Source organism: Quercus suber, unplaced genomic scaffold (assembly GCF_002906115.3).
Source record: "Quercus suber isolate HL8 unplaced genomic scaffold, Cork oak 2.0 scaffold_394, whole genome shotgun sequence".
NCBI classification, from domain to species: domain Eukaryota; kingdom Viridiplantae; phylum Streptophyta; class Magnoliopsida; order Fagales; family Fagaceae; genus Quercus; species Quercus suber.
In genome coordinates, this window is record NW_027069846.1 from 55,001 (window position 1) to 64,654 (window position 9,654).

The 9,654-nt window shown below is 37.8% G+C and overlaps 1 pseudogene; it reads left to right on the forward strand.

Annotated features, from left to right (window-relative positions):
- The window catches only part of LOC136062234 (uncharacterized), a 6,293-nt pseudogene extending 2,797 nt beyond the window's left edge, over positions 1-3,496 (forward strand).
- Positions 3,497-9,654: the final 6,158 nt, after the last annotated feature.

The following is a 9,654-nucleotide window of genomic DNA, read 5'->3' on the forward strand; positions in this document are numbered from 1 at the left end:
ACCCTTAAAAAGTCCTTATGATTTGTGTTATGCATGTGATCCTAGTGGTAGAGAATGAGAAGATATGCAAGCCTATGGTAGATCATTTCCATTGGAATGAATTTGAGCAAAACACATACCCTTCAAACACATAAGAGTGGAGTGTTTATTTTCTTGAGGGTCTACATATTTAGTTTACTCCATCTTCGAGTGAAAGAGCTTACTAAGTAATTGTAAGTTGTTTAAGAATGTTTGTTCATGATATGTTATGAGTTTTGAAGAACTTGGTTGTTCTTTGTTGATGGTGTTACAACCTAGGCGTTTTTGGGAAAGTGAATTTGAGTTTTGCCCGAGGACGAGCAAAAGTCAAGTGCGGAGGAATTTGATGAGAATGCAAAATGTCTTTTTTTTTCTCCCTTAATGTTTAGTCTTTTATACTCATTTGGTGTCTAAATGTACTCATTATTCGTATATTTTGATTTAGAATGCAAACGGAGGCGCTAAGTGCAAAACGTAGCTAATTGGACTATTTTGAACAGTTTTGACATTGCTTTGTAATCTGGACATAACTCTCTCATCAAAGCTCCGATTGATATGATTCAAGATGCTATGGAACGCCAAGAAAAGCTACACAACTTTGATGTTTTGAGTTTTGAGAAATAAAAGCTGCATCAAGGTCGAAATTGGGCTTGAAGTTGCTGCACCTGCACTACTGATGTTATGGAACATTCCTTAGCCTGCAATTCTAATACGCGGATCTGATGCAATTTATTTTTGGAAGCTTCCAGATCTGATGCATGAAAATTCCAGCTGAAAAACACCATTTTCCTAGTTATATTAGGACTTTATTTTATTTTTAATATTTTTCCTTAATTAGTCAGATTTGGATATTATTATTTAGAATATTTTTAGGTGTTAGGACATATGTGATTCACTTGTTAAGAACACATGTCATTATTTTATGTAGTTGGCTAATCCTTTGGCAAAACGCCCTTTACTTGTAATTGATAGATCTAGGATGTGTTTAATACTTCAAGAAACATGTTGTTCAAGTCTAGTATTAAAGCCATGAAGATTGGGCCAAGAAACAAGTGAAGAAAAGTTGTTCAATAAAGCTGGACAAATAGCTCGACACCTGCGGACAGATAGCTCGATAGCTTCTCAACACCTCCTGGCAGGTAGGCTATCTATTGAGCTCTTCAGTTGATTGTTATCGCAATCTCGACACCTTCTCAACAGCTGGTGGATCGATCGAGAAAGCTTTTGTCTCCTCGACAACTCTCTGATTGCTTCTCGATAGCTGTATCAGTCGAAGTTTTAAGCTCGAAACCTCCTCGACACCTCTCAATCAATTGAGGTTACGGGAATTCAAATTTTCAGATCTAATTTTCGGCCTATGATGACATGTATTTGTAGGGTTTCTTTCTTTACAACCCTAAACCTATATAAGGCTTATTTTATAGGCCGTCACATAAGAGAATACAAGGAGAACATATCCAAAAGGTGACCGATGCCTTATTCTCTCTGAAAGAAGCTACTGCGTCTTTTACACCTTGGGGTTTTGTAACCAAATGCTTCTTGATCTTCATTGTTGATGAAGTAAAGAACTTTGCAGCCAACAATCTTCTTCTAGTTGGTGATTGAAGTCGCATACTGGGTTCCGCGTAATTGGTTAGTCATGTACTGGGATTCGTGCATCATCAAATGGTGGCGTTTATATATTGAAGAGTTCAGAGGTTCTAAAGTGGTAGAAGGTTTCTGCTGTGAATTCATCTACGGGGATCGTAGAGTCTAGGGACAAAGGTTTTGTACTAGATTTGAAACTTCTCTTTACTATAGTGAATTGCTTTTCGGGAAGATTTCCCCCTAGGTTTTTTACTGTGGAATTAGTTTGTTTCATTGGTTTTCCTAGGTCATCATATCTTTTCTTATTTACTTTTTCGCTGCATATGATTTTAACATGATATTGATGTTTGTTTGTTTTAACAAATTTTATTCATAATAAATCTAATTAACAGCTTGGGTCTAAAACTTGTTAATTCTATTAACCGGGGTCTAAATTTCCCAACAAGAGGTATCAGAGCGGGTTCACTCTGATTGGATCAATTTCCTGAGTGTGTTCCTTGACCCCTGTTGTCATGGATCGTGGACAATCTCTTTTGATTCCTTATTTATTTGATGGAACTAATTATGCGTACTGGAAAGCTCGTACGTAAGTTTTTTTTTAGGCACTAGGTGAACAGGTATGGCAAGCTGTTGAAGTTGGTTGAATTAAACCAAAGGAAGCGTCAAAGGATTGGGATGATACAACAATCATAGTGGCAAATTTCAACAGTAGGGCCTTGAATGCTTTGTTTTGTGGGGTGACCAATGAGGAATTCAAGAAAATATCATTCACGAAAGTTGCCAAGGAAGCATGGACTATTCTTGAGACCACTTATGAAGATACCAAGGCAATAAAGACTGTGAAGTTTCAAAGACTCACTAGTAGTTTTGAAGAAATAAGGATGGAGGAGGATGAGACCTTTGATGAGTTCTATGCTAAACTCAAGGATATTGTGAATTCTGCTTTCAACCTTGGAGAATCTATAGCAGAATCCAAAATTGTTAGGAAAATCCTTAGGTCCTTACCTGAAAGATTCCATGCCAAGATCACTGTCATTGAAGAAGCAAAGGACATTGATCAAATTTCTTTGATTGAGCCTGTAGGGAACCTTCAAACCTATGAGATGGGATTAGGTTTAATGGAAAAAGTGGAAAGAGTAGAAACTTGGCTCTTACAGGTATAGAGGAAAAGATTGAGGACTCTAAAGATGAAGATGAAAGTGAAGATGAGGATGAGGATCTAACCTTCATAACTGATGAGATTATCAATCTTCTTCAATTTAGGAAAAAGGATAAGGGCAAACCTCCTAAGGAATCTAAATCCTCTAGGAATGGCAAGAATGAGAAACCCCTCATCCAATACCATGAGTGCAAAGGTTTTGGTTATATGAGGATAGAGTGTCCAAACTACCTTATGAAGGAAAAGACCAATGAGTCAAAAGATAAAGGGTTGGTTGCTACTTAGAGTGATATTGAGAATGACTCTTCCGATGAGTATATGGATGAATGTCGTCACGTTATGGCCTTTTCTGCTTCAACCGATAAGGTGATTATGGAGAGTGTTAATGACAATGAAGATTCTTCTAATGATGAAGTATGCAAGAAGTTAACCTTTCAGGAAGCCTATGATAAGCTATAAACTGAATTCATAAAATCTGAAAAGACTTCCCATCTTTGTAGAAAAGATCTCAGTGAGGTAAAAACTGAAAAAGCTGATCTATTAGTCAAACTAAATGAGACTACAAGGTTAGTTAAGACTCTTATTGTGGAGAACACCTCATTAGAAGAGAAGGTCAAGAATCTTGAGGTTGAGCTTAGTCAAGCTAAAACTCAAATAGAGAGGATGTCTAGTGCAAAGCTTGATGAGGTATTGAATGTTCAAAAACCTAGTTCCGATAAGACTGGCTTATGATATGTTGTTTCATCTAGCCCCTCCTCTTTCATTACGTTTGGATCAAAGACTGTCTTTGTGCTCGAATCTGAGAAAAGGTGATAAAGGTTTGAAATTCAAAATTGATTTGTCTAATTCTAAATCCTTTATTAGACCTCATGTTTGTCACCATTGTGGTGTTTCTGGACATATTCGGCCTAATTGCTTTAGGTTGTAACCTCATAAGCAATTGTCCGAAAGATCACAGGTTTCCTCTGAAGGACCTACACTTTCGTTTGGAGAGTTATTAAAAGTTTTAAGTTTTTTAACTCAATTTCAGGAGAATTTTAATTCTTTTATGTTCTTTAGTAGACATACTAGGACACGTGCCTTTTCATCTTCACAGCTAAAGACTCGTGCTATATGGGTGAGAAAGGAGCCTAAGACTTAATTATATTTTTTGTTTGTCCTCTGCTTTAATTCTTTCTATCTAAATTAGGACTCTTTTTACTTTATTTTTTATCTATTTTTGGAATCATGCTTTCATGCATTTGCACCTTTCTATCATGCCTTCATGCATATGCATCTTTCTTTCTGCTTTCATGTTGTTTGTCTATTTTTGTTTGGTTGTCTAGTTTTTATTTTGTTTTGTTTTCAAAATAAAAATAAAAAGAAAAATAAGAAAAATACAAAAACAGTGTGTGTTTGTGTACATTGGTATTTGTGTACCTTGGATGGCCATTGAAACAAAGTTTTCTAAATTTTGTATCTTTTGTAACTTAGATGAGCATCTCTATGCACAACTAAGCAAGTGAGTTTTGTGGCTCATGTTTGCGATGAGTAAGATTAAGTTATCTCTTGTACTTAACACTTATATTACTCTTTTTTACGGGAAGGACTAGAAAATCCTAAGAGAAAGGCATAAATAACCATCTCACCACTGTTGTCCACCAATCATGAATGACATCTGTATGCTTCGGCATGGCAAAAGTGTGATGTCAATGACATTTGTGTGCTTCGGCATAGCAAAATTGGAATGTCAAATATCATTGGATATTTCTTTTCTCTCTCTTATATGCTCATGCATGATATGCTCAATAAAAGAAAAATATGCAAAAAAAAGAAGAAGTAAAAAGATAAAAAAAAAAATGCTTTAAATATGATTGCAAGCGTGTATTCTAGGAGATGTGAGAGTTATAGGATGTACCTCGAAGGTGATAGTCCCCATCAAACAGTTATGATTGTGTGTGAGTTAAAGTGATTTTCTTATATCTCAAATCATCATAAAATGTATACACTTATGCAATCTTGCGATGTTTTTCGCATAAAACACGCAATATTCTTTGCTACTCTTAATACATGTGCAGGTACAATGTGATTTGGTCATCACAAGGTTTTACATGTGTTAATGTATGCTCACTAAACTGTCTTGATTTGTTTTTAAAATATAAAATTGGTTAGACTGGTTTAGTGTGTGTGTATGTGTGTTTTGGGATCTATGTGCTTAACAGTTTTCTTGTTGAAAGATTTTTTTTTTTTCACATGTTTTGCATCATTCTATTATTTTGTCATCCATAGCATCATGTTTCATTACATTCATGCATTTATATGGATTCTTTGTACCCCCTTGATCATCCTTGATCATCTTTATATTTCTTGGGTGAAGCTTTCTAGCTTCTTGTACCCTTTGTCAATCATGACAAAAAGGGGGGAGATTGTGGAGAATATGTGGTTTCTTTTTGAAGATTCTACATATTAGGGGGAGAAATACATGCTTCTGTAAGGGGGAGATGTGTTTCATCTTGTTAAGGGGAGTGCTTACCTCCTTCTTCTTGTACACCGGTCTTGTGACTATGTTTACATACATTGTGCTTATCTTTGATATATATATATATATATATATATATATATGATGTATGTCTTCTTCACCTATCTCTACATGTGTTGTTTCTTTTCTATCTCCATACATATGCTTCTTATTACTTGTATTACTTGTATGCAATCTATTATTTTTGTTTCACACATAGATGCCTTGATGAGTTTTGTTTAAAGTGTTTCAGAAAAACAGGTTGTCAAAGTCTACTTGCCATAAACTCTCTTCTTGCAAAGTTTTTCAAGAGTTTGTGTTAGGATAGATTTTATTGTATTCAACAAGTGAATATGAGTTGAGTGATTTATGACTTCTTTCATATGCTCATTTGTTTGTTATGGTTTTGTCACAGATTGCCAAATGGGGAGATTGTTATGACATATGTGATTCACTTGTTAGGAACATATATCACTGTTTTATGTAGTTGACTAATTCTTTGACAAAACACACTTTACTTGTAATTTGATAGATCTAGGATGTGTTTAATACTTCAAGAAACATGTTGTTCAAGTCTAGTATTTAAGCCATGAAGATTAGACCAAGAAACAAGTGAAGAAAAGCTGTTTAATAAAGTTGGACAGATAGCTCGACACCTTCCGACAGTTAGGCTATCTATCGAGCTCTTCAGTTGATTGTTATTCTTTCCATTATAGATGTTCATCTGGATTCGGCGTCCTGTGATAAGCTAATCTTTCCTTTCGCTATCATGAGGATTTTACGCCATTTTTCTGTCCCTTTTCTTGTGTCCAACCACTTTACCCACATTTGTGTCATAGACGCCACTACCATAAAACGTAGTGAGGCACAGTTTAGGTTGCAACAAGAGTCAACAGCTCCTCCCTCCCGTTCGGCACCTTCTCGATTTGCTCCATCTACATCCACTCCTTCCCTTTCTACGAGCGATGTCACTCTTGCGGACATCATGGCACAACTGCAGCACATGGATGCTCACCTCGACACTCTCAGTGATAAGTTGTGTCAGGTGAACACTCGTGTGGGTCGTATTGCATGACGACAGGCGGTTATGGGTGGTTTCGTCTCTTCTTTTTCACATAATGTAAAGGCTTCTGATGTTGAGGATGCTAATGATGATGGTGATGAAAATGATGTTTTTGGTGATGATGATGATGGAGATGCTAGCTCTATCAATGACAGATGCAACATGGAGTTTGTTACGGGATCTGAAGAACTAGACAAGACATGGTTCGGAGAAGTCTTGTTGGAGTAGGAGCTTGGAAGGCTTAGGTACACTAGGTAGATTAGGCTTGGAGGGTCTCTTGCTAACCCATCTATCCCAACTAATTGTCTAGTGGATCGATTACCGCTTAGAGGGCGGTAGAGAGGTTTTTCGCTGAGTTCTTCGGTTTCCTCTTCGATAACACATCGGCGTGTTATCTTTTTTTTGCATCTTTCTTCCCTACTCTTTTACTTTCCATTTTACTGCCGTGTTTCTTTAATTATAGATTAGAGTAGTTTGTTTGTTTATCCGCTCGCTTTTACACTATTCCGCACTTAGTATTAAGTTAGTGTAAAATCTATCAAGCCGTAACTTTTAATTAGGGGTCCAAACAGCTTTTGTGTTTTCAACACATTTACGAGCTTTCACATTGAATATTATGTATATTAATGAAGATGGTTGTTTGTCATTGGAAACTTTACCCATAAGACCAAAAGATGATTTTCGTCCTTGTCTCTATTTTCGTAACTGTATCAAATTGATTGACAATCAAGGTTACAATGACATGTTCTTAACAATGCTAAGGCGTTACATTCAGGTGACTCTCTCTCTCTCTCTCTCTCTCTTTCTCTCTCTCTCTCGTGTTAAGTTCTAAACATCTTGATTTGTATGTTTTAGGGAGCATATTTGGGTTATGAACATTTTCTTATTACTGGAAGTGAAATTTCAAAATGGTTTAGCCATCAAAGTGAGGGGACTTCACTTAATCTACAAGGGCCTTTGGATTTTATGGGAATCATTGTGTGTGCTATTTTGTATTCTGCAAGCATCGTCCACTTCCCACACACCCCCTTAGGGTTTGTTTGGGGGGGGCGAAGGTCACAATTTGACTCCCTACAACCACTCTAAAAATAGGCCCGCGTGGTGTGATGTCGAAAGCCATAAAAGATTTGAGTGTGTCTTCCTCATCACCAATGGATTTTAAGTTAGAATGGCATAGCTCACGGTCTGACAAGGTTTTACACATTATCTTCATTTTTCCTATAATGTCATGGGATTTGAAATTTCTGACAGCCATGGCATTATTTTTTACGAATAAGTTGGTAAGATTGGTTCATCTCACCTATGGCTGAAATATTTTCCCTTTAAGAATTTCCAAGGGAAATTAAGCAACAAATTGAGTCAAATCTGTAAAGTTGTGATTTACAACTATGTGTTTTGTTGGGTTTTATTCCATGCCAAATTTGATTGTAATTTCATTCAATCTTTTGTACCCTGTATTTAATGTGGAATTTGATTGTAAGGGTTGTGTGATAAAGAGAAAGAGTGTGAAGACTCAAGCACTTGAAGACTAAGGAGTTCTCGCGGGTATCTCGCGACCAAGCATCCCGCGAAGTAAGCCAAGTGCCCTGCACATGACTGGAATGCGAAGAGTCAGGATAGATGGCGATAGCTGTGTTTTGCGAGTAGCTCACGGACAAAGACCTTCTCGCGAGACACTCGCGAGACATTTTGTTTTGCCAGGCTATACTATCTGATGCACACTTTCTATACCCACACTATTTATACCCACATTACCCACAAATATTGAGAAGTGCTTCAGAGAGAAAACCCTAGCCAAACACCTTGAGAGTTAGAGATTGTTATACCCACAATCCTCTACACATTTGCTTGTGGAATTTTCTCAACTCCTACCTCTCCATTTCCATACCATTGAGAGGTTGATAGCCCAAACATTTACCACACCCTTTCAGAGTGTCGAATGAGATTTTGGAGCTGCTCGAAAGTATTGGAAGAAACCAAGGATGGTAGATGCAACATGGAGCTTGTTGCAGGATTCAGAGAGCTAGACAAGACACGGTTTCGAGAAGTCTTGTTAGAGTAAGAGCTTGGAGGGCTTAGGTACATCAAGTAGATTAGGCTTGGAGGGTCTCTTGCTAAACCATGTATCCCAACTGATTATCTAGCGGATCGATTACCGCTTAAAGGGCGACGGAGAGGTTTTTCACCGAGTTCTTCGGTTTCCTCTTCGATAACACATCGGCGTGTTATCTTGGGTTTGCATTTTTCTTCCCTACTCTTTTACATTACATTTTACTGCTGTGTTGCTATGATTATAGATTAGACTAGCTTGTTTGTTTATTCGCTCGAATTTTCCTGAGGGCTTAATCCCCCTTTTATAGTACCTTCCTAGAGTTTTTGGTGTGCCATTGATTCCCTCTATTTGCTACTGTAAGGTTGAATTTTATCAACCATCTTGTTGGCTTTATTCTGTGCCAATTTGCTTGTAATTTAAGCACTTAGTAACCCTGTATTTATGTGGGATTATTGTAAGGGTAGTGTGTGAGAAGATGTGAAGAAAAGCTCAAGTATGTGCAAAGAAGTAGAGTTTCGCGGCTAGGACTCGCGGGTGGCTCGCGGCTGCAAGCCACCAAATGCTAGCACGTGAGATGCACACAGGGGAGCTGAAGGGTCGCACCAGCTGTCATACTACAAGACAAAAGGTCCAGGCTGGTCAGGCCGTTACGTCGCAACTTGAATTCGCGAGTTGGACAAGCCGCAAAGTCAAGCCGCGAATCAGCCCTGTTTGATAAAAACTGTCTCTTCGTATTCCTTTCTCACCCTACTATATATAGACCCTTATTCCCACTAAATTGAGAGAGCTTCCAGAGAGAATTTTGTGAGAGAAACCCTAGAGAAAAACAAGATTGCCTAATCCCCAATCTTTACCTTAGAGACTCTACAAATTCCTCTACTCTCTTCCTCTCCATTGTTACATCCTTGAGAGGCCATTGACCAAATCCTTATCTCACCACACCCACATCTGTGAGAAGGTTCATTTGGTGCTAAGGGAAGCAGTTTGGAAGGAACCAATATACATTGGTTGATGCTATGGTATAGTAGCAGAATCCAGGAAGCTAAAGAAGAAATAGGTTCGGCGTAACCTCGTTGGAGCAAGAAGCTTGGAGGGCTTAGGTACTTAGGTAGATTAGGTTTGGAGGGTCTTCTGCTATTCATTTATCTCAACTACATTCTTTAGTAGATTATTTACCACTTGGAGGGTGGCGGAGAAGTTTTACGCCGAGGTCTTCGGTTTCCTCTTCGATAACATATCGTGTGTTGTCCGTGTGTTTGCATCTTCCTTCCTTTATC